The sequence below is a fragment of the Barbus barbus genome, assembly GCF_936440315.1.
Source record: "Barbus barbus genome assembly, chromosome: 28".
Lineage (NCBI taxonomy): Eukaryota > Metazoa > Chordata > Actinopteri > Cypriniformes > Cyprinidae > Barbus > Barbus barbus.
Genome location: NC_136756.1, coordinates 5,802,043 through 5,819,895, shown reverse-complemented (window position 1 = coordinate 5,819,895; position 17,853 = coordinate 5,802,043). Strand labels below are relative to the sequence as shown.

The 17,853-nt window shown below is 40.4% G+C and overlaps 1 protein-coding gene across 1 annotated transcript in view; it reads left to right on the top strand.

Annotated features, from left to right (window-relative positions):
* The window catches only part of LOC306848033 (histone-lysine N-methyltransferase PRDM16-like), a gene marked incomplete at its 5' end in the record, with an annotated part of 239,893 nt that overhangs the window by 100,927 nt on the left and 121,113 nt on the right, over positions 1 to 17,853 (top strand). The gene's annotated exons all lie outside the window — the stretch shown is intronic.

Genomic DNA, 17,853 nt, shown 5'->3' with positions numbered 1-17,853 from the left:
TAACCATGGTTCCCTGAGAGGGAACGAGACACTGCGTCCTCTAGAGGTCGCTATGGGGAACTCCATCTACGTGACCCGTGTCTGAAGCATATATACAAAAACACCAAATATTGGCCGGCGACAGCCTATGACGTCACTCCCGGTGCGCCACAGTATAAAAGGGCGCCGGGAGAAAGCATCATCCACTTCTTCGTCTGAAGCTGCATCCGAAGCATGGCCTAAAGTCTAAAGGACGCAGTGTCTCGTTCCCTCTCAGGGAACCATGGTTACATACGTAACCTGAGACGTTCCCTATCAAGGGAACTTCGAACTGCGTCCTCTAGAGGTCGCTATGGGGAACGATATACCCACGCCGCCATGCTGAGGGAAGTGCATGCCATTCCAAAGGCGAGCACTAAGCATCAACTCTTATCAACGATAAAGGAGTTGTCCCTGGGATGAATTGACGGCTGTCAGTGACATTATCCCCTTCGGCCAAAGGCCTGAGTTTCATACCCCGGACTTACCTGATAGAGGCCGGACCTCCTGGACCTAGGGTAAAACTCAAGGCTTGGAATCAGAAAGAAGGATTCCTGTACGGGGATACGACCAAGCGCTTAGGATAGTAACTAAGCCTGGCCTGTCACCCAGGGGCTACTGCTTGCTCCTACAAGAGCTCGCTGAAGGAACTGTATCAACAGATCCTTAGCAGTAGCCCCCGTGCAAATGGTATCACTGGGGATACATAGGTAGAGTGGGGCCCAAGGAGACCGGGGCCTAACTGACTCAAAGAATGGGACGAAGCCTCAGCGCGTAACCCATACCATACAGGATTTTAAAAAAAGACCACAAGACACTTGGTGTGCGATCTTACCACAGCGTGGCTTTCAGAAAGTGCACAAAGACTAGCGTGCGCACTTACCATAACATGGATTTATAAACATCGTTCTTTTCATATGCTCTGGAGGGAGCAGCAAGCTCATAGATAACCCTCTATAGCGAGGGGAGCAGTGCCGGCTCGACCAACAAGGAGAGCTCGTGAGGGAGCAGCATGCTCAAAAGTAACCCTCTATAGCGAGGGGAGCAATGCCAGCTCTACCAAGACAGAGCTCCAGAGAGCGGAGAACTTAACTCTCAGTTCATGAGAGGATACTAGCACGTACATGAGTAGAGTGGGGCCCAAGGAGACCGGGGCCTAACCAACTCAAAGAATGGGACGAAGCCTCAGCGCGTAACCCATACCATACAGGATTTTTAGAAAAGACCACAAGACACTCGGTGTGCAATCTTACCACAGCGTGGTTTTTAGAAAAGTGCACAGAGACTAGCGTGCGCACTTACCAAATATGGATTTTAGAAATCGTATTGTCAGATGACAAGGAGGCCTAAAGAAAGGCCTGACGTGCTGAAATTTCTGAATAACGGAGCTCTGAGAGCGGAGACTCGACCCTCATAAGAGGGGAAACTCAAACGCTCAGCAGGGAGCGGCATGCTCATTGGCCACCCTCTAACGAGGGGAGCAATGCCAGCTCTACCAAGACAGAGCTCCAGCGAGCGGAGAACTTAACTCTCAGTTCATGAGAGGATACTAGCACATACATGAGTAGAGTGGGGCCCAAGGAGACCGGGGCCTAACCAACTCAAAGAATGGGACGAAGCCTCAGCGCGTACCCCATACCATACAGGATTTTTAGAAAAGACCACAAGACACTCGGTGTGTGATCTTACCACAGCGTGGATTTCAGAAAGTGCACAAAGACTAGCGTGCGCACTTACCATAATCATGGATTTGAAAATTCTATTCTCCAAATGCTCTAGAGGGAGCAGCATGCTCATAAGTGACCCCCAAATGAGGGGAGCGATGCTAGCTCTACCAAGGCATAGCTCTGAATAGCGGAGAACTCAACTCTCAGCATGAGAGGAAACTCAGCACATACATGAGTAGAGTGGGGCCCAAGGTGAAAACCGGGGCCTAACCGACTCAAAGAATGGGACGAAGCCTCAGCGCGTAACCCATACCATACAGGATTTTAGAAAAGACCGCAAAACACTTGGTGTGCGATCTTACCACAGCGTGGTTCTTAGAAAAGTGCACAGAGACTAGCGTGCGCACTTACCAAATATGGATTTTAGAAACCGTATTGTCAGATGCTCTCTGGAGGGAGCAGCATGTTCATAGATGACCCTCTAAATGAGGGGAACAATGCTAACTCTACCAAGAAAGAGCTCTGGAGAGCGGAGAACTCAACTCTCAACATGAGAGGGAACTCAGACACTCAGAAGGGAGCGACACGCTCATAAGAGACCCTCTAAATAAGGGGAGCGATGCCAGCTCACCCAACAAAGAGAGCTCAGAAAGGGAGCAACATGCTCATAAATAACCCTCTAAAGTGAGGAGCAATGCTAGCTCGACCAACTATGAGAGCAACCTGACAAGGAGGCCTAGAGAAAGGCCTGACGTGCTGAGGTTTCTGAATAACGGAGCTCTGAGAGCGGAGACTCGACTCTCATATGAGAGGAAACTCGGACGCTCAGCAGGGAGCGGCATGTTCATAGGCAACCCTCTAAGTGAGGGGAGCAGTGCCAACTCGACCAACAGGGTAGAGCTCGGAGGGGTACAGCAGCAACCAGGATCAGGTTGTTAAGTAACAAAGCTCTGGGAGCGGAAACTCTACTTACAGCAAAAAGTTTCAAACACTCAGGAGGGAGCGGCATGCTCATAAATAACCCTCCACATTCTAGGCGAGGGGAGCAAAGCTAGCTCGACCTACAAACAGAAGGATACCCAACAACCCGAACAAGCTGCTGGAAATAGTATCAGGGTAATAGGTAGCTGAACAGAAGGCAACAAGGGGTCAGGGAAACTGCTACTTAAAACCCTAATAAGGGTGGGCAGTTCTAACCTAAACCTCTATGCACCTATCATGGCCTCGTTTGAAGAACAAAAGGGCCAGACTAGAAAATGCTGCTCCTCAGAGCCAAAGCATTGTAATAAAGCTGCTCAGCACTACACCTGATACCAGCCTGTAGTACTGGTTTATTTTAGGTTAGTTCGAATGGTATAAAAAACACATACCAGCGAATCTGATAAAATTGGATCGTACTCACCCATCCATGGATCCCGCGCAGAAGAACGGTCCAGTGTAGTTGGGCAGAATAAGAGCGCAGGAGGTGCTCACCTAACCTCGGCCAGGTGGTAGAAAAGAAACTGAGGTTGCAGGGGAATTAGAGAGGGGAAGATGAGGGCTTTAGATGTACAGGCCCCCTGAGGGAAGGAGAGATGTTCAACTCTACCCTGGCCTGGGCGAGAGCATCGCAACGCCTCGTCCGGACCACCTCCCTCAGGTCTTGCTACCTCTCTTTGACCCGCGCCACCCTGAAGCCCTACCCGCAGGCTGGGAAGGGCGCGAGTCGCGACACTAGCCTTCTGTGCCCATTTCTGATCCTCAGATCGGGATGGGCCAGGACCCCTGCGCTGTTTGAGCTCAGACCTGGACCTTCTCGTTTAAATGAAGGTTTAAAAGCCGCTGAACGCGCCTTCGCCTCCCTAAACCTTTCAACCACCGACTCGACGGAGGTACCAAAAAGTACGGAAGGCGGAACCGGAGCACTGAGAAGAAAGCCCCTCCCTCTCTCTTCTCAATATCTGCCAGGTTCACCCACAGATGTCTCTCCGTTACCACCATGGTTGCCATAGAACTGCCTATAGCAGAGGCGGCCTGCTTAATGGCTCAAAGAGCTAAATCAGTGGTGCGGCACAGCTCAGCAACCTCGTCAGGTAAAAAATTATTATAATTTTTTTTTACAAACCCTGACTTTTATCCAGGTCTTTCAACAGATCAGCCTGATATGCCTGAAACACTGCCATAGTGTGTAATGAGGCGACAGCCTGACCTGCTGCTGCGTATGTATCACATTCCAGCGTTTTTCTTTTCCTCAGATGACGTCAGCGAAATCGCGTCATTGTCATCCAACAGCTCGCCCTCGCTCGCGGCAGACGAGCGTGAGAAGGAAATCCCTTCTATAACTCATTGGCGAGAACCACCTGCAAACCCCATGAGCTCATTTTCCTCCGTGCTTCAGCAGCGGAGGGTCCTGAACCGCGGGAAGCAGACGGCTGCCCCTCTTTCCTCGAAAAGAGAGACAGACCAGAAAGGAGCTTTTTAGAAAAACGCTCGCAGTACATGCAGCGCGCAAACCAAAGACGCAGAGATCATGTGAGTCATCAAGCATCCGATAACGTGGACACGGATGCACACATCTCTCAAACGCCTTGCTAGTGCTCGCCATTACAAAAGTAAAGCATACTTACCTCGTAAGCTGCACGCTTCAAACAAAACAGTCATTGAAGACGAAGAAGAGGATGATGCTTTCTCCCGGCGCCCTTTTATACTGTGGCGCACCGGGAGTGACGTCATAGGCTGTCGCCGGCCAATATTTGGTGTTTTTGTATATATGCTTCAGACACGGGTCACGTAGATGGAGTTCCCCATAGCGACCTCTAGAGGACGCAGTTCGAAGTTCCCTTGATAGGGAACTACCAGATATTTTGCTGCAATTCACAAAATGTTAGCTGTTTAGCTAAGCTACTGTCACAGTGCTGCCAACTTGCTGTTAAGTTATTAGCACCACTTCTTTTGATTATCTTCTACACAGCACATACTGTAGATAGTGTTGTTTAACGAAGTACAGAACAACTCTAGCTAGGTGTATTCTCTGAAGAAGCTATTTGGATTCCTACAGTAGGGTATAACGGGGCTAAAGGCGCCCCGGGGTAAACGGCGCCTTTGATATTATTGTCATCTAAACCACTAGATGGCACAAAATCATAGCTTAGATATTTAGTTGATCTTTGAAGCGATCGCACACAGCAGCACAACGTTTATTCTGTGCTTACTTGGTCTAATATTTTATGTTGTTTAAAATGTTGTAGATTTAAGTAGCAAATGAGAATCGCTAAAATTAATCCATATATTTGACAGTACAAACTTTACTAAAGTGATTGTTTTGAACAAGTATTAACTTAGACATTATTAAACAAAACATTATTTTATCTGAAGTATTTGTATCACTACCGTGGGCCTTTCACCCCAAGCTGGTAGACCTTTTAACCCATGTGTGGGGTAAAAGGCCCCTGTTGCCACCTCATACATTTATAAGATTTTTAAACAAAATAAACAACTTGAGAATGATTTATTTTCACACAAAATCTGTTGCTCCATTAATGTTCAATACAACGTCTATATTTCTTCTGCAATTATACATTTTATGCGCAGTGAATAGCACTTTTTTCTTAAGCTGGGCCTTTAGTCCCGTTGTACCCTACACGTTTTACCAATGAGCAGATAATAATAATAATAATAATAATACATTTTATTTGAAGGCGCCTTTCAGAGCACTCAAAGACATCGTACAGTTAAGAGGTAATTATAAAATCAAGACAGCAATACAACAAACAACAACAATTAATATAAGATCATTTAAAATTGATCAGAGAAAGCTAATCTAAATAAATAAGTTTTGAGACATGATTTAAAAGTAGTCAGACAGTCATTTATAGTCACAGATCCTTATACAAAGAGTTTGGAGAAAAAATGTAGCGAGCGAGAGAGAGAGAGAGTATATTTATGTGAGTGAAAGAGAGAGAGACCCAATGTCACTCAACATTGTGAGGCCACTTCCATGGGAAACACTGAGCTCATGCCCTATCGCTCCTATAATGGACACTTTGAGGGGATGGGCTACTCTGGTAGGTCCCCAGGCCCTGATAAAGCAGAATTCCTGTCTGGATGCAAACCCAAACAACATTAGTGGCCACACCACTGCCTCGCTCCCCCAGCCCCCGTGTGTCGCCCTGCCCTGGCATTGAGCAGAGGCAGATTCCTCGGTCTCTCCCATCAGCACTACAACACTTATCTCCAGATAGTCAACTGCGATAATGCTCTTAACAACAGCTATGTGCCACCATGACACATTAGAGGGCTCTGAAGCTTTGACATCTCAGCCCCCACCCCTACCTTAGCCTGGTCCAACATTAACACTGAAAAAGAAACACGCTCGTTTGGCAGAAGACCTTAGCTGGTCTTCTTGCTTGTTATTTCACAAATCACACTGTAAAGTCTAATGCTCGCCACAGGAGCGTGTCATTGTTACTTAACTCAAGGCCGTGGGGAGCGTGAGGCTGGATTTGTGTTTTCTCAAACGAGGTATGGATGAGTTCTCACTCAGCACTGCCAGCTCGCAGCATCCTGCCGCCGGCCACAGCCATAAAAGCTCAGGGCCCATGAAGCAATATGGCTAAGCAAGCCATGCGAAACATGTTGCCTTTTCCTTTTCATTGCCCTCATTTTCTTTCCTCTCTCTTTTTGATGTTTTGGTTCACTGTGGGTGTAGATTTAAAAACAGCGAGAGAAAAAATGGAGAGTTGCTTTTGCAAACAATTTCCCTGCTGATTACTCTACTTACATGACTAATGGAAAGTTCTAGTGCAGTTAAGATGGTTTGTACCCTCATAAAATGATCATTCAGCATAAATAATGATGAGACCATTATAAACCATAGGTCAAGCAGAGGCGTCCGGGGCTGCTGAGATGCAATATGACAACGGCGTCCATAGTAACAACTGAATACTATCACCCATAGTAGAAAAATGGCAATCATGGACTCGGAGGGGGTTTGGTAATTAGATCTGCCTCTAGTTGGGTGTCAAGTCATCTTAGAATTTTTTTTAAATATTCCTCTGAGAGTTTGTCCCCGACAGATAAACCAGTAATCATCTTTCTCGAGGGCTGATAGGGTTGTTTTGTGTTATCTAGCGGCTAATAAAGTCATTTGTGGTGAGCCAAAGGTCACGCTCAGACGAGGCAACAGATGACACCTGTTATTAGAGCAGATGTCAGATTAGAAAAGTCGTCCTCTCCATATTAGGGAGTAGTCGTGCTCTTTGAAGTAACGGCGATGAGGACGCTGCAGCAACGTTGATTGCTGATTAATATTATCCTAGCATAAGGTAAAGTATGTTTTCATTATGATCCCTAAACTGTACCAATGCTATTCCTAATAATAGTAAAACATTTGTGGATGAAGAAGTTGTGAAATTTACAAGAAAGTTTGGTAACACGGTCTCTTAACTAGTTGCTTATTACCATGCATATTACTAGAATTTTAGCCATTTATTAGTAGTAAATAAACACATATTAATGCCTTATTCTACATGACCTTATTCTACATCCCTAATCCTACCCAATACCTAACTCAACAACTACCGCACTAACTATTAATAAGCAGCAAATTAGCACTTTATTGAGGGAAAAGTCGTAGATAATAGTGAAGTGTTCCCTATTCTAAAGTGTTACCGAAAGTTCTTCTATCACTAGAGGGCAGAACTATACATTGATCTTTGCTAGAGAAAAACAATTGACAAGCGTTTTGAAGTGATCCCTAAACGCTGTCCTTTAGCACTCTTCTGTATTGATTTTTCCGCAGGGAAAAAAGGAGAGTGAGTCAAGGCCAGTCATAAAGAGTGTCCAAGGATGTTCCCAACATCACGACATACGCCTCAGACGTCTCATCTTTCAGCTAATCTTTGTGGTTAAAGTAAACAGCGTGCTGTGAATCATGGGAATGCAATGTGCAGGAACAGTCTAATCAATTTCATTAGCTGCATCAATCATCGCTGGTTGACGTTTATTGTGGTGGTGATGGTTTCATCTGGTGGACTCGTGGACAGGCGGCTAGAGTGATAAATGTTCCTATCTCTAGAAAGAGAGGATAGATAGTCTTTGTGGGAAAGAAGAGTTGGCAAGCTGGGGAAATTAATACATCCATCTGTACTACTGTTGCATTTATATAAAGTCATCAATTCACTGGTGACCATTAGCTCATTTACAGAATCAAGCGGATAAAACTACTACTTATATGTGGCAAAACTCAGATTCCTACACTGCATACATGCCATGTTGATTTATCAGAGGACTCAAACTTACGGTAACACTTTAGAATAGGGAAAAAGTCTCACTGTTAGCTAGTTGCTTATTAGCACGCCTATTATTAACATATTGGCTGTTTATTAAAAATGTATTATTATTTTTAGTGCTTATAAATCACATGTTCTGCATGACTATATTCTGCATCCCTAATCCTACCCAATACCTAAACTCAACAACTACCTTACTAACTATTAATAAGCAGCAAATTAGGAGTTCATTGAGGCAAACGTTATAGTCAATGGTTTGTTAATAGAGATAATTGGACCTTAAAATATAGTGTGACCAAACTTACTATAAAATAAAGAGTGTAATATCTGCGCCACTAGTGTCACCAAAAAGAATTGCACAAAAATGTGATTGTTTTCAAAGAGACTTCCTCAACATACTTCTTGTCTGTCATTGGTTTGTCAAACAGGTAGTCCTGCCCCAAACTCAAACCATTGGTTGAGACAGTGTTGCTGCGTCAATAAGATAAAAAAAAATGTACATGCTGAAGTTGATGGCATTTAAATCTACAAACATTCAGTGCTTTTTATATCACTGTACGCCAGGGTTGTTTCTTCACATTAAGGCTTTCCATCCCATCTAGCAGTCCGAAATGACTGAAACGTTTCCCTCGACTGGGATCGCTGGCAGTGGATGAATAAACCACTGCCTGCGTGAACTTTGTCCCTCATCAACCACACTGGTAGAGGAAATATCTTGTTTGTGATCCCTCCCCTGTATCTCCAGACGGTATCTCTTGGCTGCAGCCTTAGATTTCACTCTTTGAATTTTTTAGTGGTCAATGCGACGACTAATCTGATTTGGACGCCTCTCAAGCCAGGAGGGTAAATGGTTCTCTAGCTACAGTTCATTTGACGCGCACAGCCATGTTTTGTGTTGCCTGAGCGTGGAGAGCTAAAATGATACAAATTCTTATCCTGCAATTATAACTATTAGAGTCGTGTTATTCTTGGTGAATTCACTCATTCAAGCATTGCTTCAATTATCATCAGGGGTAATTGTTTTCCACTCAGCTCCAACTGATGGGCAAAAGCAGTTCTTGATACCTGGGTTGATATCGTTGATTATAGAGTTGAGACTTGTTTTGTTTATTGTGCTGTTTTCTTATGAATAATGAAACTTTGACTTTCACAGCAGATATTTTGGATATTACATGAACTCTGTGTTTTAATAATTGGCCATTGCATTGGAATTTTATTTATTTATTTGTGAATGAAATTGTATGGTTTTAAATTAAAAAAAAATAATAATAGAGAAACAGTCACTTGAAGCATGTTTGCAATACCATGAAACACTAAGTAGGCTGCACACTAGATTTCGAAAGGTTTAAAGATGCACTGTCTAAAAAAAATTTTCTTTGTCAGAGGGCAAGTTTTGAACGTTTAACCATAAAGTCAACCAAAACTGATGTCTAAAGCATTACATCTGCACAAAAGACTTCAGACTTCATGGAGTGTTCCCTTTACCAACTGACTTTAATGTCAAAGAGGTCACATCACGCTACGCTACAGACATGCCAAACTCCACTTCATCACCCTCGTGCTTTTACAGCACATCTTGAAGCTGGCTTGTTTTCATCAAGAGAATTAAGTGCAGCCAAAAATGATCATGTCGTCATAATTCTATCACATGTCCATAAATACATGTTGCAAAGTCGTAAAAAGATTCACTGTCTCTTCGGAAAATGTTGGTTTCCATTTGTTGCACAGAATTGCATAGTATATGACCCACCAGTGGTAGCAATGAATTAGATTGTCCAAATATGTGGGATGTAATGGAGAGTCCATAGAGCGGAGTGGTTAGCATGTGTGTATTTAGACACAAACGGCTGGCTCATAAAATCTGTGTTTTGATTGGCGGAATGATTCGCTGTGATTATGATGAGACAGATTTAGTGAGCCACATTTCTCACTCAAACATCATTTTTCTTGTCCTTTGTCTTTTAATGTGCTATCACCAGTAAAAACACTATGCAAAAGAATACTTAGACAACATAAAACATCACATTAAACTTCTGTAATGTGACATGCTTCCTAAAACAAAAGGCAATATTTTATTTGGAAATAGTGTTGGGCGGGAATTCATTTCATCATTATGAAAAAAATAAAAATAGATGGGACTGAAATGTGTTTAGCTCGGTGTTGTTAAAACATAACAATAAGGATCTGTTTGTTAACTATATTTATTGCATTATCATTAACTACCTATGAGCAATACATTGCTCCAGTATTTATTCATATTTGTTAACATTAGTTAATAAAAATACAGCTGTTAATTATTAGTTCATGTTAGCTCATGTCAATTATAACTTATTGACAGAAACAACTTTTGATTTTAATAATGTAAACTACATTAGTTAACATAAACTAACAATGGAAAAATACTTCTGAAATATTTATTAATCTTAGTTAATGTTGATTCCACCATTTACTAAATATTTCAGAAGTATTTTTCCATTGTTAGTTTATGTTAACTAATGTAGTAAATTAATGTTCACAAATGGAACCTTATTGTAAAGTGTTATGGCTAAATGACTAAAAATAATTGAAATAAAGATTAAATAAAATATAAATAAAATAATAAAATGTAAATAAAATGAAACAAAATATAAATAATTTAATAAATCAATTGAATATAAATACTGAAATAAAATATAAACATTAGATGAAAACCTATTAAATATGAACTCATAGGAAATATGAAAATACAAGTTAAATCTAAATATTAATAAGGACATAAAAATAATAATAAATAACATCAGTTAGGCTGTGATATTATTGGTTAATATTGTTTTCGTCACCCAAATGGCTTTGATTATGATTAAAATAAGTATTATTATTATTGTTGTTATTGTTATTGTTATTCTTATTATTGTTATTATTATTAAAATTGGACTTACACTGAAACATATAAAAAATAAAATAAACTAAACTAAACTAAACTAAACTAAACTAAAATAAAATAAAATAAAATAAAATAAAATAAAATAAAATAAAATAAAATAAAATAAAATAAAATGCAAAATACTAGTAATTTTCTGCCAGGACATTATCTGTAAATTTACAAACATTTCTTTTAATCCTAAAACACAACACAAATGCAATGCACAATTCAAAATATGGTTAAAACTCCTGTGAAAATATTTAGTATAGACTTTAAGCAAGAGTTATTCAAAGGTGAGCTCAGCTCTTATTCTGACATCAGCTCTAGCGTGAGCAGGCAGGACCAGCCAACACACATCAGCCATTTATTTATCCAGGAAAGAAATCCCATCAGTGACTTATTTTGCATTTCTCTGGGCCGGAGGGTGTCATACGGGACTGACCCCAGCATCAACCCCAAAGCGAAGAAAGCCGGTGTTTGTGCCCCTCGACCCACATATATATGCACTTATGCAACTCACAAGAGACTTTTGACTTTAATGTTTGGCAGGGCTCAGCCTGCCCTCCACATTCATATTTGGAGAGCCACAGTCCGGATGTCAGAGTGACTTCTCCTAACCTCGCTCCTTTTTCTCCTTCCATATGTCAAACTCTGGAAGAGTGAAACTTAAATAGAAGACTGGAAAACGTGTTCTCGTGAGCGCTGAGCTAATGCAACCACACGCGCTTCTCCAGACATCTCAGATGAACACTTCATTTTTTTTCTTCATCGATGCTCCAACATGAATATGCAGCAAACATTTAGAGGGCATTTATTTTAGAGGGGTAAACGGAATGGTATTTTCCTTCATTGTGTCTGTCATCATGTGGCGATTTCCCTCGGGCTCGCCTTCAGACTGCACATGATGAATAATCTCATCATGCAAGTATGTTTCTATATGCATTTTTATACTCCTGCTTTGAATTAAGAGCCCATATTGATCTTCCACAGACACCAGAGAAGCACTTTCATCCAAAAGCACATTGCCCAGTCTGACTCGGCACAATATTGATAGATCATCAATATTTTACATTCTGCACGTATTGACGAAGCAGTATCGCTTCTCAGACAGTCAATCATAACGCTGACAACGACATAAATAAAAGCATTTATAAAATTAGATATTTTCGAGCTGCATATCAATGCTAAAAATTGCGCATGCATGTCAAGTGCTTTTGAGAATCTAAAAAAAAAATGTTTTGTGATTGCTTTTGAAGCAGCAGTAATCAAATAGACATATCATTGGTTTTATTTGAATATATTTTTAATGTTCCTCCCTGTGTCTTGCTGTCATTGCTGTTATATGATAGTATACCGAATGGAAGGCCATAGAGGAATCAGCAGTCAGTGGCGGGACGTTTCAGGTGTCCTTTACTCCTCCTTGATTATTACTGATCATCTTCCCAAATGACTTGTCAATAAACGCTGTCTACACCATAATTTATCTGTATCGCTCTATCAATATGAGCTGCACTGAAGGAGCAAATGAACAATGTCATCATGAATATGGCCCTTTCAATACATTTCAGACAAACATTAGGTTTTGATGTGTGTGTGTGTGTGTGTGTGTGTGTGAATAGTTGATTTGCAAAAACAGATGACTCAAAACTTAAATTTTTCAAAAATCATGTTTTGTATTGTTATCATGTTTTTATTGTGTTTTATTGTGTTAGTTTTAACCTAATCAAATTGTTAAAAACTGAGTTATCTGTCTTTGCAAATGAACTCTTCATATATATATATATATATATATATATATATACATATATACAAATATACATACATATATACATATATATATATATATAAATATATATATATATATATATATATAAATAACAAAAACAAGTAGATAGAATAAAAATAGAATAGAGAGTTTTAGTAATAATGGTAATAAAATAAAAAAATAAAAATAGACCAATCCATGGTTATTTATATATTCTACGCTGAAATATTTTTTTTTATCTTGGTGTTATTGATAATTATGATTTCATTTAATAGCATTTCCTTGCAACATTTTAAATCAAAATGTAAGATCTCAACGAAACCAAAAATGTAATTTGTGGGGAGGGGGGAATGGCTGCATTAAATTATATATTTTTTGTTAAGTTGCTAGAAAGTACCTTTTTTTTCTCAGTATACAGTCTGTGTATTCAACAGAATAATACAGTTATTAGATTGACAAATAATTAACTTAAACTGATTTAGGATAAGGTAGTATGGTACTTATAATAATAATTATGATTATTATTATTATGATATTATTTTTAAAGCATGACAATATAACAGTTCAATACAAAAAAAAAAAAAGAACGCAACAGTAAATTAAGGCCACATCAAGAGAGACACATGACTTCTAGATCACCAGTATTGTATCTGGCTTGCCAGTTCTGAACACACTTCTCTTTCTACAACTTTTTCTTGTGATTTTCTATTACCTTGAGAGAGAAATGGCACATTCCTTACAGTATGCCTTTGCAGTAAGGGCCCATAGGGATCACTGTTGCATCAGATACATGATTCAAAAGCTTTTATCTCACTAGTTGTTCATTGTTCTTCAGTTATTTCTGTCGTATCACACAATGTACAGCTTCTTCAAAGTGAAGTGAAACACACATCTCACATGATATCAGGCTGGACAAACAGCAGTCACAGAGTGCGAAAAACATACATAACGCTCATGAAAGGTTAGCGTGACCTTCCGCATAGAAGTCTTGTGTGTTTGTTCGTTAAATCTGTCATTGTGTTTTGCCCTCTATCTCTCTCCGCACCCACCGCATCCCGACCCAAACGCTAGCGCTTCTGTTAGCTCTAGCCATGTGATAAGTGTTAAACAAACTCACTTTCTGTGGCTCTCTCCCTTTTCACCTTTGTGCTCGCACAATGGGAATTTGACATTCCTTTAGTCATCCGTTTCACCACCCGCCGTGTCTTTCTCACATGCACTGACAGGACAGGAGATGTTGATAAGAGTATAATAGAGAATCAAACAATGCTAAGCTGGGAGCGATTATTTTTAATTACCCACGGTGGAGCGTTCACTATCAGTGCGCTTTTAATGTTTGCCTTGGCCAACAAAAAAAGCTGCAAGCCATGAGCTTATTAAAGCCGTGATATATGGTTTATCAGATTGTCGCTGGCTTCCTGGTATTTACAGCCCAAGTGTTTTTATTTCTTTGGAGTTTCTCGATGACAACTCCTTGATGAAAAATGGTTCGTGCAGTGAAAGCATAGGCCCATGTGGATATCTTTTGGTTAAGGCCCAGAATAACGTTTGGCCCAGTCTGTTTTGTTAAAGTTAAATGCTAACTGACATGCAATCTTGTGCCACGCTTTGATTCACATGCAACCGATGGAGCACAAGTGGTAACAAACACTTACCAATCTTGGAGCTTTGTTTTTTGGGAAACATTTAGGAAACATAGGCTCATTGGAAAAACATGCCTCTTATGAGCATTTTTGCAAAACTCCAAAAACGTATTATAAATCCATCCAAAGATTCTCCCAACTGCATAGTCTAAAAATGTACCTATATCTACATTTCACTGCAGTTTCCAGCTGAAATGAACACTAGTGGCAGTAAAACGCCAACTTGGTCCCACTTTATATTAGGTGGCCTTAACTACTATGTACTTACATCAAAAAATTAAGTGCAATGGATTTATTGTGTTAATATTGTATTGCAAAACACATTTTCTGCTATTGAGGTGGGATATGGGTAAGGTTAGGGACAGGTTTGGTGGTATGGGTAGGCTTAAGGGTGGGTTAAGGTCAACAATGTAATTATGTAAATGTAATTACAGAAATTAATTACAGATGTAATTACATGCAGGTATTTATAAAAAAATGTAAATACAATGTAAAACATATATGTACACAATAAATTAATTGTATCAAACGATTAATTTCAATGTAAGTACATTTTACCATATATATTTATGTGTGCGTCACATAACCAGCTCCTTATTTGTGATTTTTCTAACATAGTAAACTTGCTCGGTAGCGCACCTGGTACAGCATTGTACTTGCAATGTGGAGTGCTCTGGTACGAGTCAAAAGAGTGCAAAAACTTGTAAAAAACAGCATTGGAAAGGCGTTTTATTTAACATTTTCTTTTGCTAACACTGTTGGTTAGGTTTAGGCTAGAGTTCAGTGTTGGTGGTATGTTATTTTCAAACATATATTTACGAACTGCCATGATATGTACAATAACTAACACAATAAAACATTGCCAGATTCATATTCATGTTTCGGAGAAATTAAATGTTTTTAGCACAACTCACTGGATAAATCAGTTTGAAAATGCGAGTAACATGCAAGAAGCAACATAATATAATTTTGCAGAACAAGTTTCTCCAGTGAGCCTGGGTTGCATTTAGGAGATCAGACTGCCTTTAACAGAGTGGTTTAGATATGCATGTGCGATCCCAGTAATTAATCTCCTTTATTATGTTTGACATCATGGTTTTGTTCTGCTTCAAACTGGAACAATGAGGTCCAGAATGCGAAAAAAACAGTTTCTTCAACTTCTGCAGTCAATTCTGGAATTCAGGTTTTCATCCGCCGCAAACTGAGCGACGACTGCTTCCGCATTTATTGACAAGACCAATAACAATCACGCATTTACATATCTACACTCTCCACGCTCACCAAAACGAGAGAACTCTCTCAATAACTGCGAGGCAAAACTTTCACTTTGTGGCTTTCTCGGTGTGGTCGACTGAGCCAACAGGATGTCACTCACTCAGTTCAAAAGGCCTTGAGGTTGGTCTCTGCTGGTTCTTTTTGGAAACTTGTGGCTTTTGACATCCATAACCATCTATTGGCCGCGCTGCTATATTGCCTCACATTATCCAGACTTGAGGGGAATTGTTTTTGGCAACGCTCTCTGAAATTTTCCCACTGCAAAGCCCTTAAAATGTGCTTGCTTTACTCCATACCCCCAACGTCAAGCTGGGAGACAAACTGCTTCGTTGCTCGCCAAGGTTTACCGAGCTTCTCTAATTGCAATTAGAGCAAAGTCCAATTAGCTTTCGACAACGACGCATTGTTGTATGCGTGATCCATGCTGTCTTCAAACTGGTGCTTTGGGTGTCGCACAAAACGCATGGAAATCCAGTCTTTGAGGCGAAGCACAGTTTTCTTTGTCTGTCGTACGTCTATTAGGACAGCTGTGCTGGAAAATGTTGCTAGAATGTGTGCAGCGAGCTTGTTTTCTTTTGTTCAGTCTGTGTGTCAATATAAATAGGGCTGAGGTTGAGAAGAAGAAGTCCTGATGGTGCCTGCTAACAAAGGGCTTATAACGGTAAGAGCAGCACACACTTACTCCCTGGTGCTAATTTGCTGCAGACACTTGCGTTGAATCAGCGCACAGGCGGCTGCGCTTTCATCAAGCACGGCCTGCTCGCATTTATTTTTACAGTTCTCCTCCATAGTGCCTCTGTTTTCGGACACTTTCGAGCACTGTCAGCGTGACACGCTAATCACTAGAGCTTCACAGCGATTTTCATTTACATAAGAAACCCTGACAAACTTGTGTAAGCAAACATTTAGGGAAGTTAGTGAGAGCTCCAATTGTGCGTTTTACGTCTGTTTGGGAAAAGCGCTCTCACTCTCACGCCTCTCTATCTGTGGCACAAATTGTCCTGTCGCCAAAGAACAAAAAAAAGGGAGAAAAGTTAAAATGATTCTGACGTGTCATAAATCACACCAGCACTTGTGGCAAATCATTTTTTCCAGCCATCTAATTAATACATTATTTATTTGCTTGACACACACACACACACACACACACACGTGACTGTAAGCCATTTATATGGCTGAGTGCCGAAGCATATGTAGATAATCACACACACACACACTTAGGACATACTATAGACTATAAAACTAATAAAAAGGACTTTTACTAACCAAAATGCAGAACCCACGTACTGATAAAAGTATTTATTTATTTATTGCAGATGAGCATTTTCTAAGGAGGGTATTGCAGATTTAGCTAATATCAGATAGTTTGGAATTTTTTTTTTTTTCATTTTGTTTTGTTTTGGACATTTATTGTCCAATTCGACCAGTCCTATTCTGAAAACTGGGGGGGGGGGGGGGGGGGGGGGCAGTGCATTCAGTGTGTGTTTGACATAGTTTTGGGTTTGTTTTGCACAATTTGATACATATATTTATGTTTGGCATGAAACCCATGACCTACCTGAGAGCACCTGGTAGTGTTTTACAATCTAAACAGAGCTGTTGTGCTGAATCTGTCACACTGTTTCACACATTCTCATCACCCCACCAGCAAATTCACAACTTTTGGCTCTAATTATTTACCTATATTTTAGTTACATGATTAATTTCCTCAGAATTCAATTTTTTTTAATACCTTAGAACTCTAAAAGGAAAAACTTTCTCACCCGCTTCCTAGAGCAAATGTACAGCATTGCTCTGCCAGCGAACTGCCAAGTAATTATACTACACACACTTATACTTCTGTACGTGTGTGTGTGTGTGTGTGTGTGTGTGTGTGCTTAGCGTGGGCTGATGAATTCATGTGATTGCACACACTGGTATGTGCTCGTGCATATGAGCGAGTTTATTGCTTTCACATGCTGCGGTGCATAAAATGAAAGACATGAATGAAAAAAAAAAACATAATAAATAAATAAATGAGGAATATGTAGATACTGGGTTGGGGTTCTTGTATAAAATGTGTCATGTGAACACAGCAGAAGCGTAAGGTTTTTTTGGATACGTGCTGCTCTGACATAGCTGCAGGATTGAATTATGGATGTAAGTAGTTTAAGTAGACTTGTTTGAGTATTTGTGATGTAATTGCTTCCACTCGGGCGGCTTGGATACATTGACAGCCTAATTTAGAGAACCACAGTTTTTGGGCAGTCTGCAGAGCTGTCAATCAAACCCTGATAAAGGCGGTACAGACTGTAGAGGGGATTCTGTAAACGAG